A 12,960-nucleotide genomic window follows, 5' to 3' on the forward strand; every position below is an offset into this window, starting at 1 on the left:
TTTTCTTCTCTTTTTTTAACACGCCCTTTGCTTTTTGCTTCGCGATTTTTTTTAAATTAAATCAATTTAAATTGTCACCAGTTTGAATCGGTTTTATTCGATTTACAAAAAATCATTACATGCCTAGTGACTACGATCTTTGATGATCCTGCAAGCTTTGTTGGCACAGTGTTTATCGTACGTCTCTTGGTTTTTAAGAAAGTGTCATCGGCAAAATTCACCACTAAGTTGGAGCTTATAGTGTGTGGCCATGCAGTCGTAGCAGGTGTACAGGGAGTAGAGAAGGGGGGCTGATAGACAGATATCCATAGGGCTGTCACGGTTATGACATTTTACATGACGATCAATTGTCACACAAAATGTATTGTGTTATAATTAACGATTCAATTGTGTTTTTGTCGTTGAGCACTGGAACATAATTAAAAATGACATGTTCTTTGGCATTTAGGCTTTGAAGTTGCACAGGGCACATTATGGCAAATAACTTTAATATGCAAATAAATTACTGATATATTTAATAACTTTATACTTTTAAAGAAACATGAATAGTCGATCTACAAGCTCACAGCGCGTCGTATCGCGACGCGTTGTGAGCTTGTAGATTTGCTATTTCCCCCCCAAAAAAAAGCTTGAGAACATATAAACATTTTTCAACATGGAAACGATTATGCAAAATAATTGCGATCATCTCAAATAATTGCGATTAGGCGATAATGCAATAATTGAAACGGGCCTAGATATCGATAGTTGCAGCCCTGCTTATATCACATACTTGTTTTCTTGGCACTCAAACTTTTATCCACTCACCATTAACTAACCATTTTACCCTGTTGTTGTTTGACTAGGTTTTCTTTACTCTCAGTGGGATCCTTCCCACTGGGCCCTGAGCAAAGTTCTAGACGGTTCATAAGGTAGCACAGGATCGGGAATCGATTGAGCTCGATTGAGCCAGAGTGAAGATCTAAAGAACCGGAGTGATGGGTATATTAGTAAGGACTCGAGCAGCAGCGTTCTGAATCAACTGCAGTTGTCTTGATCGATTTTTGTTTTAAGGTTTAAGGAGACCATGTAAAGACAGCATTACAGCAGTGGATTCTACTGAAGATGAATGCACAAGTGTTTTGCAAATCCTGCTGAGACATAAATTATTTTAATCCTTGATGTACTCTTAAGTTGATACTATAGGCTGACTTGGTAATTGTGTTTAATGTGCACACAAGGGTGGTCTGACATGGGTTTTATTTGATTAATATTACCACGTTGACGCACGGCACGTAGTCGGCAGTCGCACACGCATGCACACACACACACACACACACACACACACACACACACACACACACACACCTCCCAAACTGCTCCTGATGAGTAGGTAGGAGCCTTGCATAGTTTCCTCCGCCGTCGGTGTGTGAATGGGTCAATACATTGTAAAGCACTTTGGATAAAGTTGCTATATAAAATCAATGGTTCTCAAACTGCAGTATTTTCATGCCAAGGGAACCCCAAATTGATATGTATTTGGCCGCGGACCTCCATCTGAAAATGTTTTGTGCCAGGGACCCCCAGAACAGAAGATTTGTGTTTAAAAATTCAAAATGATTCAATACTTTCTAAAAAGAAAAGGGGAGAAAAGGAAATGTTTAGAAATAGCAGATGTACAAGCTATTGGAACCCCCGAACACTCAGACACACACACACACACACACAGTGCAGGTCCACATGTTAAGGGGTCCGCGGACCAGAGTCCCGATACTCTGCTCCGTTGCGCTCTGCTCCGTTGTATCAGTGAGAAAACAACACGCTAGTGCTGTTAGCTAACATACTCTGGGGATCCCGTGGCCGCGCATTCCCATACATGCACGCGCACGTGGCCACGCATGCGCAGTAACGGCGAAAACTCTGGCCGTAGAGTTTCCAAAAAAACGCTAATTAACAGCTTGAATTTGGGAAAAGTTAAAAATATCATTCCTGAGTTTCTGCACATGGTAAAGATCAATTGCTGAAGTTATAGGAGGAAGCATAGAAGAAAGAAACTTTAGTTTCGAAAACTTTAGTTTTGTCAGCCTTGCAACTTAGTTTGCAGTCTACTTATAACCTCCTCTGTTCTAACGGCTCTTTTAAATGTCACATCTCTGGCCAATAAGTCTTTCATATCTCCAGATTTTATTATGTCAAACAATACAGACTTCTTTATGATCCCCAGCGAGTTGTGGCTGAGTCCTGATGACATCGTCTCTCTTCTTAACCCATTCAATCTGGGAACGCATCTGTCATTTTAGATTTCTTTGGTTATCTGTGCCGCGCTATGAGCTTGTAGATCTGCTATTTTTGGGGAAAATCGTGAAAAATATATTTTTAAGCGAACTGTCTGTCTCAACAAATGTCTTCATTTTTCTGAAAAACGATTGTTGCTATATCAGTGGTGCTCAAACATGTTTTTGGCCCCCAGAAGCAAAGAAAAATTGTTTTAAAAATATATATATATGTATTCAAAGATTTGCACTAAATGTTCAAGATTTTTTTTTAAATAGCAGATCTACACGCTCGTATCGCGGCACTCGGCGCTGCACTATGAGCTTGAAGATCTCCTATTTTTTAATAGCCAAAGTATAAAAATAATGGTTATACTGTAGCTAAAATCGAAAATGACACGCATGCATTCCCGGATTGAATGGGTTAAGTACGACCCCCCACTGACTTGGCTCTTTCATCAGCCTCCTAGGCTGACAGGCCACAGCGGTATTGTTGCTGTGTGTAGACAGACATCATTTAAGATGTTCCTCATTCTCTCTTGGTAGCTTTTCCACCTTCAATATTCTCTGCTTTTTACCTAAAGTTGTGTCTTAACTCATTCAGTGCCACATGACGTCTAAGACGTCATGAAAAAAAAAAAAAAAAAAAAAAAAAAAGTTCAGAACCCAAGATATGATTTCTTACTGAAAAAGGCTGTATCTCGGCTCCTAAGCACTTTTTTTTTACAATGAATTTTGGCTGTGGCACTCAGAACCAAACTTCCATAAATAAGAATGGCACTGAATTTAATTACATTTTGCTCAGCATTTAGAATACATTTTCTGTCCCTCTTCTACTGTTAGCAACTCATTTTATCACCCTCCTATGAATCGTTTTAATTGTGTACAGTCTGTTATTCTCGTAGAGTCTGTCCATAGATCTAGATCTAATCTAAGCAACACAGATCTTATCTTATGTTGACTTTTTATTAAGGTTGGGTCTATAATGCGTTATAACCACATGTATAATGCATTATAATGCACGTATAAGGCATTATAACACTTGTTATAAATGTTTATAATTATGCATAACAACTTATAACAAAGAGACTTTATAACTAAGTTAAGGTAGTTATGATGTGCTGCTTGACTGAACTTACAGTATAATGCATTATGACCGGCGCTGATAATATGTCATAAACGTTGTTATAAGTTGTCATTCATGTTTAGAAACATTTATACATTTAACATTTATAACGACTGCTATAATGCCTTATAAGCACATTAAAATGCATTTTAGATGTGAATATAATCCAATATAGACCCGACCTTTAAGTAAAGTGTTATCCTGTTTTCCCTGTTTTTTTAATGGGTTTCTGCGGCTTAATACCTTTCCATTTGGGGGTCCTTGACACGAAGGTGTTTGAGAATCACTGCTTTAAGGGACACAGACCTGGATCAGAGTTTTTGATTTGATCAGAACCCACTCAAATATCCTTGATTCGATTGCACCTATAAACTAAGAAGTACAGTATGTGACGGGGGCCATCACCATGCCGGGTTGTGAAGGATATTTTTGTTAAACTATTTTTTTGCCACAGACATACAAAATGAGCTGCCAATAATGTTACCAGAAACACGTAGGCCTATCCCTAAATGTATACTACTGGACTCCTAATGTGCCACATTGCCCATGCCAATATGCTACAAATTTGACTATGATAGTATTTTTGAAAGCCTACTTGAGTAAAAGTAAAGATGTTTTCAAAGTGTTAAAGTAGCTCACATTACAAGTACTTAAGTATCAAGTATTTGGTGTCAAAATGTATCAAAAGTTATAAAAGTACAAAGAGCTTTTCACAGTACAAAGAAACACATTTCCCTGTAATTCTCTCTCTCTCTCTGTCTCTCTCTCTGTCTGTCTCTCTCTCTCTCTCTCTCTCTCTCTCTCTCTCTCTCTCTCTCTCTCTCTCTCTCTCTCTCTCTCTCTCTCTCTCTCTCTCTCTCTCTCCCTCCACACTTTATTATAATCTGATTTGAACTTTTTTTAAATGCGATTTAAGTTATAAAGAGACTGGATCATTTATCCCAGTACCATTCTCTCAGGTGAATGATCTCACATGCTAGTGTTGGGCTACTTACTAGCTTTAATATTTCCAAGTAGCTTGTGCCTAGACTCACTACTTCCAGAATGTTGTAGCTTTCAAATAGTTCATCTATTTTTTTCACCATGTAGTGCAGCTTGACAAAAGCTACATCAGTACATATTCAGGGACACATCAACATAAAAGTACAAAAGGTGCACATCAAAGGGAGTGTTCTTCATCCAGCTATGTTTGAGTTCTTCTCCAAAGAAAGAATTCTCCATCTCCAAACACTTGTTTGGAGTTAGTCATATCTTTTAGTTTTAAGTGGATTCGGTCCATCACTCAAAAGAAAGAATTTGCCATGTCCAACCACTCATAGCTTTAACACAGTCATACAGTATGTATTGGTTTTAAGTGGATTCTGTCCATCGCACCAAAGAAGGAATTCTCCATCTACATCCACGTGTAGCTTTTAGTACATTTCATTCAGTCACTCAATAGTGACTGATCTACCTCTCAACTAATGATTCATGGAAGAACAAACACACCATAAGAGCCTGTGCCCTTATCAGCCGGGTACTCAAACATAAACAACAAACAAAACCCTTTCATTCATAAGAACATGGAAATACTTTCAACATGCCAGCCTGTCTCCACTCATCTTACAAAGACACTTCTGTGCCAGGCCCCAAGATCACACACTGGAATATCAATGTCAAAATCAAAGCCTGTGCAACATAATTTATTCTATCAAACATCAAAATGCATAAATGCAGTATATGAAACGGGCACTAATAAGTCCTTTTTCACACAACAATGGACACCAGGCAACTTGTCTTGATGAGAGTGCCAGTTCTCATGTGAATATGAACAGACTGAATAATTCAATATGATGATGATGAGAGACTGGCAATTATATTCAGATTTTATTTATACAAAAAAAAAATCTTATTTTTTTGGTTGCCAATGCACAACCTCAACAGCACCTTCCAGTGACCCCTCTTTGGGTCGCGACCCATAGTTTGAGAACCGCTGCTCTGCAGTAGCTGCTTATCAGTATGCTGATAAGGACGCCACAAGTTCTTACTTATTCAATGTAATTGCTTCTCAGTGTCTCAACCCCAGGGAGCTGTTTCAGGCCCACTGACTCTGTCATCAGCCCACCACTTATTCAGCCACTAGAGCAGTGGTTCTCAACCTGTGGGTCGGGACCCCCAGGGGGTCCCCAGATGATATTTGGGGGCCCCTAGAGGACTTTAATGTGCAACATAGTTTGTTTTCACTCAACCGTAAACAAACACAAACCAACACACAGTATAAGTTTAAACAGGTTATCTGCACATTAATTACTTTTGGCCATTACAGCATCAAAGGTAACGAACAAACTATACTATAAAAACATTGGCCAAATTGTCAAATAAGAAAAGTTTATGAACCACTGCACTAGAGCAGCGGTTCCCAACCCCCTCTGGATCAGGGCCCACTTGTATACATTCTCAGAGCCTTTTTAATTTAGTGATCGATGAATCGATCGTGTTCTGGCTTGGATCAATGGAAACAAAGTAGTAAACTTCCAAGTTCCTATTTATGGTATCTCAATGAAAGATACCGAGACCAAGGCTAATAACAATCTTAATGCTTTGCCAATTTTTTGGGGCCCACTTGCATAACCCTCGCGGTCCACAAGTTGGGAATGGCTGCTGTTTCTTCTTCAATTTGTTTTATTCATTTGTTTTTATACCTTTGTTTACCCAGGGGAGATTGCTGACCACAAATGTCCTTTTTCAGCAATGCCCTGCTTCACACTCACAGAGACACACACACACACACAGTTATAAATAAAATAGTTGTGCTGCAGATCTCCCCTGAATCCAGAGACCTTGGTGTTTGGACCAGAGACCTTGGTGTTTGGCCCAGAGACCTTGGTGTTTGGCCCAGAGACCTCAGTGTTTGACCCCAGATACCTTGGTGTTTGACCTTTGCCCGCGGCTCTGCTAAACCCATTTTGAGCAGATTTCTATGGCAACCCTGGAGGCAGTGGTGAGAGAAGCACTCAGATTTCTTACTTGAGTAAAAGTAGCAATACCACAATATAAAAGTACTATGTTAACTAGTTGAAATTTTTTTTTTTAATAATAATAATCAAAATCTAATAAAAAAGTAATTTGTAACTACAGTTGTCAAATATAATTGTAGTGGAATAAAAAGTACAATATTTCTCTATCGATTTTCTGTAGTAGAAGTATTGAAAAGAAGTATTGAAAAATCAAATAGTAAAAGTACTGAAAAAGTTATGTTCCGCCTCTGCCTGGGGGAAACCATTTCTCATATGAAATCCACTTCCTTCCCACTGGATATTATCCCCACCAGATTCTTGAAGCATGCACTGTATATTGCAGAATGCAGACTACCGCTGGCCCATATATTTGGTCCATTATCCATGTCTCTCTGTCCACTGGCTTGTTTCCTCCCAGCCTTATAGAAAATTGCCTGGTTTCCACCACTACTGAAGAAGCCGAGACTGGATTCCCTGGTTTTCCATTATTTTAGACCAATTGCGTTCCATTTTTTATCCACATGTTTTGAAAATATTGCATCCACTCAGTTGATCTCTGTTATGAATTTGAATCGTGGTTTTGAGGACTTTCAGTCTGACTATCATTTCCACAGCACATGCAAACAAACTATTAAAATCACGAATGATCTATCGGCCCAGATTCTGGGGACTACTCAGTTTGAATCCTCCTCTGCTTTTGACCCTTTGAGCATTCCATTTGAACGTTTAATATATAGGCTTACTCACTGGACCTCTATTATAACCGGAGGCATGAGTTTTTGATGAATTCAATTAGCTGTCTATAGGCTCTGTGCGTAACTCTAGTTCCCTTTTGCACATTTCCTGTTCCCCGGTCAGTTTCTCATCGCTTCATTTGATTAGCTCAGCAGCAGATTTGCACCGTAAAGGTGTTGTGTGTCCAAATTCTGTCCAAAACTCACTCAAAAATATGTTATCTCTGGAGTCATGTGGTGATCAAGATGTTCGGTATCAGTCCGATTTTTCAGATTCCATTCGGATTGGCTATAATGACTGTCACAGTTTACGGGCCCTGGGTAGGCAACCTGGTCTGGTGGAGACCTGCACTCCGAGGAACACAGTGCTCTAGTGCTTTTATTATGATTTTGTTTATTCTACACCTGAGGGATGTTAGATGTCACATAATCAAAGGGCTGTGTGTACTCAGAGTCTCAAAGGGCTCTGCACTAATGGGTTTTTTAGACTCTGGGGAGAATGGGAGAATGTCACTGAGCTCCACAACCCCCACCCCCACCCCCAGGGACCACTTACAAAAGTCAGAGCCATTTCCCATAGTATGAGACTAATGGACACAAGCACAAACATTTGCACATTCAGAGTAAATTACATACACACACACTGCTATGCGACATGTTGTGAGCTTGTACAGTACATGAGCTATTTTTGCTATTTTGGAACAATAATGGATTATTATCTCCGCCAGGCCGAAAGGCATGGCGAGAGAGTATGTTTTACCCCCTGTCCGTCCGTCCGTGTGTGTGTGTGTGTGTGTGTGTGTGTGTCCGTCCGTGTGTCATTCTGTCATTTTGTGTACAGCTAATCTCTGGCACCGTTGGCTTGATCGCAGCGAAACTGTGCACACACACTCCCTGGATGCCAGAGCAGAACCTCTGCTCCAAATTTTTCACATGGGCCTTTTATAGTATCACCAGGAGGCCGATTTGTGCAAAACACATTTTTGGACAGTACTCCTACAGATTTTGGCCAAAAATCCCGCAAATCGGTACACAGTATCTCTATAGTCATTAAAAGAAACGGCTCATTTCAGATTTTTCATATTCCATCCTGATTGGCAAAAATTGTCTTTCAAAGTTTGCAGGAGTACTCCGTTTCGAACAAAATGCCTCAAATCTTGAACACAGCATGCAATGTCCGTGAAATTTTGCACACACATTCCCATTAGGACGAGGAAGAAATGGCATTTGAAAATGTTCAAATCAGCCTCATGGTGGCGCTGTAACAGTCCGATTCGTGTTTTTACTTATAACTGCACCGATCAGTGTAAAAATTTGTATGCACACTCTCTAGAGGCCAAGGAAAAACCTTTGCCCTGCATTTTTCACATTTTCCTTCTTAATGCGCCACCAGGAGGCAGACTTATGTAAAACAATTTTTTTTTATATTAAGCCTTCAGATTTGATCCAAATTTCATGCAAATCGGTACACATAATCTCTATACATGTGATCAAGACGGATCTGTTTGATTTTTCATATTCCATCCTGATTGGCTAACATTGACATGTAATGTTTGCAGGAGTGGTCCGTTTTGAACAAAATGCCGCAAATCATGAACGCAGCATCCAATTGCGGTGAAACTTTGAATGCACATTTGCACTATGTTGAGGAACAAATGCCACCCTTTTAACATTGGCCTGTTATAGCGCCACCAGCAGGTCAAATTTAGCAAAACATATTTTTAGATTAAAATGCCTCAAATCATGCATGCAGTGTCCGATTGCCGTGCACGGCCTAGGAATAAATGGCAGCCTTTTCACATTGGCCTATTATAGCACCACCAGGAGGCCAAAATAACCTACCTGACCTGGCGGAGACCTGTGCTGCGAGGAGCACTTTTTCTAGTCTTGTTCTGTTTTTTAAATGTTTACCTACAATGACCATGTCCAAACTAGCAGTGGTGTAAAGTAACTAAGTACATTTACTCAAGTACTGTACTTAAGTACAATTTTGAGGTACTTTTACTTTACTGGAGTATTTCCAATTGTCTATACTTTTACTTCTACTCCACTACATCTCAGAGGCAAACTACAATTATTTGAAAACTTTAGTTACTAGTTACTTTGCAGATATATATTATTACGTTATAAAACATACATTAACCACTTTAGCACTATTTTATACCTAGGCTATTTGAAAATAGCCTATCTACAAGCTCACAATGCGACGTGTTGTGAGCTTGTAGATCTGCTATTTTCAAACGTTTTAGTACTTTTACTTTTGATTCTTTAAGTACATTTTTATACCAATACTTTTTTTACTTTTACTCAAGTAAATTTTGAATTCCTTTACTTGTAACAGAGTACCTCTACATTGCAGTATTGATACTTTTACTTAAGTAAAACATTTGAGTACTTTTTTCACCACTGCAAACTGCCAGATTGAAAATGGTTAAGTCTGTCTGTGGGTTTTATAAATGTATGGTTGTAAAGTTATTGTTTTCCTGTTCTGCACATTAACCTTAACGTTAAATGTCAGTACTCAATAGCCAGCTACACAGAAAGTGTAGAAACTAATTACTAATTGTAATTAGTTTCTGCCATAACGCGAGGCACTGCAGCAGAATGTATGTGTTCAAATGCAAGGCAAGTAAAAATAAAGCACTTTCAAAGTCAGACTGGGGCTGGGATATACTGTATGTAATCACAGGTAACGGGGCGGGCAACGGGTCCATTGCTCATAATTGGTTCTAGTGAGCAGAGAGAATCAATAATAAGTAGACCCTGTAAACTGACTGTAGAAAGTTACACTACTGTAAAGAACCTGGGGGTTATTATTGATTCTGAATTTAAATGTAATACACACATTAATCATGTTGCCAAGATTGCCTTCTTTCATCTTAGACATATTGCGCAAATTAGAGCCTATCTGTCGCTGGACGATGCAAAAAACGTTGATCCACGCTTTTGTTTTCTCTCGGCTTGATAACTGCAATGCACTTTTTCTGGCCTGCCAAAGAAAACAACGACAGATTACAACTATATATGGGACAACTAAGATGTGGGAACATATTACTCCAGTTTTAGCTTCACTACATACGCTACGCTCCTGGTTGTTTTTAGGATTGATTTCAAAATGCTTTTACTTGTTTATAAAGCTCTCAATGGTCTGGCACCTTCATACCTCATAACTCTATGACTGCCTGTCCAAACCCCCCCTCAGGTCTTCTAGTGCTGACCTGCTCGAAGTGCCTACAATGACATAAAAAACACGGTGAGGCAGCATTCTGCTTCTACGGGCCGACGGCGTGGAATAAACTCCCATTACACCTCAGACAGGCAGCCTCTGTAGATAGCTTTAAAGCACAGCTCAAGACCTATTTCTTCACTCTTGCTTTTAGTTGATTTTTAAATCCCTGTGTTGTCATTCATGGCTTTTTTGCTATGTGTTTTAAGTTGTTTTATGTTTTTGCACGTTTCACTGTTTTAACCCAGCAACCCTATGTAAATTACGCCACTGCTGAAAAGCATCTCAGTCCAAACATTAACGTAACTAATAATTGGGCCGCGTAACCCGGAGATGACCGTAATAATATATATATATATATATATATATATATATATATATATATTTTTGGCCCTGGAATGTCTTGGCGGCCTGGAATGGCGCGGCCGTTCTGGAATTGTCCCAAATGTCCCAGTGGCCAGCACGTTCCTGTCTTCCACCCCATGTTAGAGCGTCTCAATCTAACGTTTGACAACTAACTTGTACTCCTTGGCTTTCGATGATTCTGACTGAGAGTTGCTGTTTCCGTTAGGCAATGTGTCTATGTGTTGCACCCTCTGTGTTATTTTCATGAGTGTGGTCGTGTTCTTCAAAGATCATGTCCTATATTGTAGTGAGAAGTGATCAAATGTTCTAAAAGGGCAAGACGGTGTTTGCTGGCAGGCTCTTGTGTTTCGCCATTGTATCAGCCTTTTAATCTGAGAGCTGGAGTTCTTACTGAGACCAACTGGAATGGCAGTCACTTTAAGAGAAGCCATACACAGCCCCTACCCCCATGACTGCTCGCTGAGGCGCACACAATACTAATGGCTCTGCCGTGCCTGTGTGCCGTACGAAGAGCACACATTATGGGCACTCAGAGGCATTAATTAACATATCGTTGCTGTCCGGTGGAAACCTTTTACGCCCAAAACCGTTACTTCTCACGACATGGGAAATAAATAACCTGTAGGCCTACTACAATGGATCCAATGTAATTATTGTTAAGTCATAAGCATACTTTGCATTGATTAAATATTGATAAAACCTGCAGACCGCCACTTTACCGCTTTCGACTTGGCATCGCTATTGAGTCTATGCGCGTGACATCATCGTACCCGGAAGTTATGCGGGAACGCCTACTGAGTAGCAAAAGAAGTATTTCTGGCCTTGACAGCCCATAGATCCAAACAGAAAAGTCCTATCTGATTGTATTAAACGGCGTTAAACTCACCAACATTGCAGCTGTACGGAAAGCTTGAATTATCCTCTTTCTATCTGCACATTGTTTTATAAAAAATGTTTTATATATTTTATAAAAATCCACCATAGACATGTTATGAGCTACTCCCTGTCAATAAATTCTGTGTGGTGATGTGCAGTTGATTATTTTGGAAGTGTTGGAGTTTGGAAGCGCTCATTTTTAATAACGCAACATCCTGCTACCTCCTGCCTTATATGCAATTTCAAAACAGGTGTTACCCAGAACCGTTGAGTGATTTCCAACGAGCGCTTCCAAACCCCAACACTCCATGCTGCTCAATGTTTTGCCACTCAGTCTAGCTGAGGGGGGCGTGTCCCGGTGGAAAAGTGACGCATGTGCATATTGTATTTTGGGCATGTCACTAAATTAAGTAAATTTTTGAGGTTGTGAGCAACTTTTGAAGTATAACATGGGGAAATAATTTATGAAAAGTTTTATAATAAATCATTTAAAATGAAAATATTAAGATACAAAGTTTCTGCCCGACAGCGATGACATGTCTATAAATGGTTGCAGCTGTGGAGCACCTTGTCACGGCACACTGCCACGGTCCAATGGGCAGAACGGAACTGCGGCTGGACTATGATTTGGCGATGGGACATCTGGCACAGCACCGAGCCTCCTACGCAGTGGGTCTCAAACTTTGAGACTCATGCCAAGGACCCCTGAATTTGTATATATTTGGCCACAGACCCCCATCTGAAATGGTTTTGTACCAGGGACCCCCAGAAGAAAAGACTTATGGAAAAAAAAGAAAAAAAAGAATCTAAATTATTCAACATTTTCCAAAATATTTACGATATTTTTCAAACCACCCCCAACTTGGGAGCAACAGAAGGTTGTTGGTTTATTCACAGTCTTTGGATTTGATGATACCTCCAGTGGTCCGCTAGTTTGAACTGAGTCGCGAGTCTTAACGATTACGCAATCGCCAGCCTAATCACTTTATGCTTCTTTTTCCTCGGTAGGTTTCACTGTTTTAAAATATGCACACTTTGCAGCTGTTGCACGGATAGCTCTTGTATCCCTCTCATTATGTTTTTGAGCTCCTGATTACATTTGTTTCCCCATTTTCGACTTGTAAACAAGGTGAATGAAATCACTGTTACTTTCAGGTAGAGTATGGCAGCCTGAATGTGCTTCTCGTCGATGCGGATTGCGGAAATAATATGAATATTACGGGGATGTAATCCTGTACATAATACATTGGAAATGAAAACAATATATATATATAATAGCAGATGCATTTACTGTATATGTAATATGGGCGGCTATTTAATTTATTAAAAACATAAATTAATGAACTTAAATTGATTAATAATGAATCCCCTCCTGGAGGGCCCC

At 39.7% G+C, this 12,960-nt stretch overlaps 1 protein-coding gene across 1 annotated transcript in view; it reads left to right on the forward strand.

The window, feature by feature from the left end:
• Positions 1–12,960, forward strand: part of LOC308077639 (phospholipid phosphatase-related protein type 5-like) — a gene marked incomplete at its 3' end in the record, with an annotated part of 112,102 nt that overhangs the window by 43,174 nt on the left and 55,968 nt on the right. The window lies entirely within an intron of this gene.

Source organism: Gymnoscopelus braueri (genome assembly GCF_963280865.1).
Source record: "Gymnoscopelus braueri genome assembly, chromosome: 21".
Taxonomy (NCBI): domain Eukaryota; kingdom Metazoa; phylum Chordata; class Actinopteri; order Myctophiformes; family Myctophidae; genus Gymnoscopelus; species Gymnoscopelus braueri.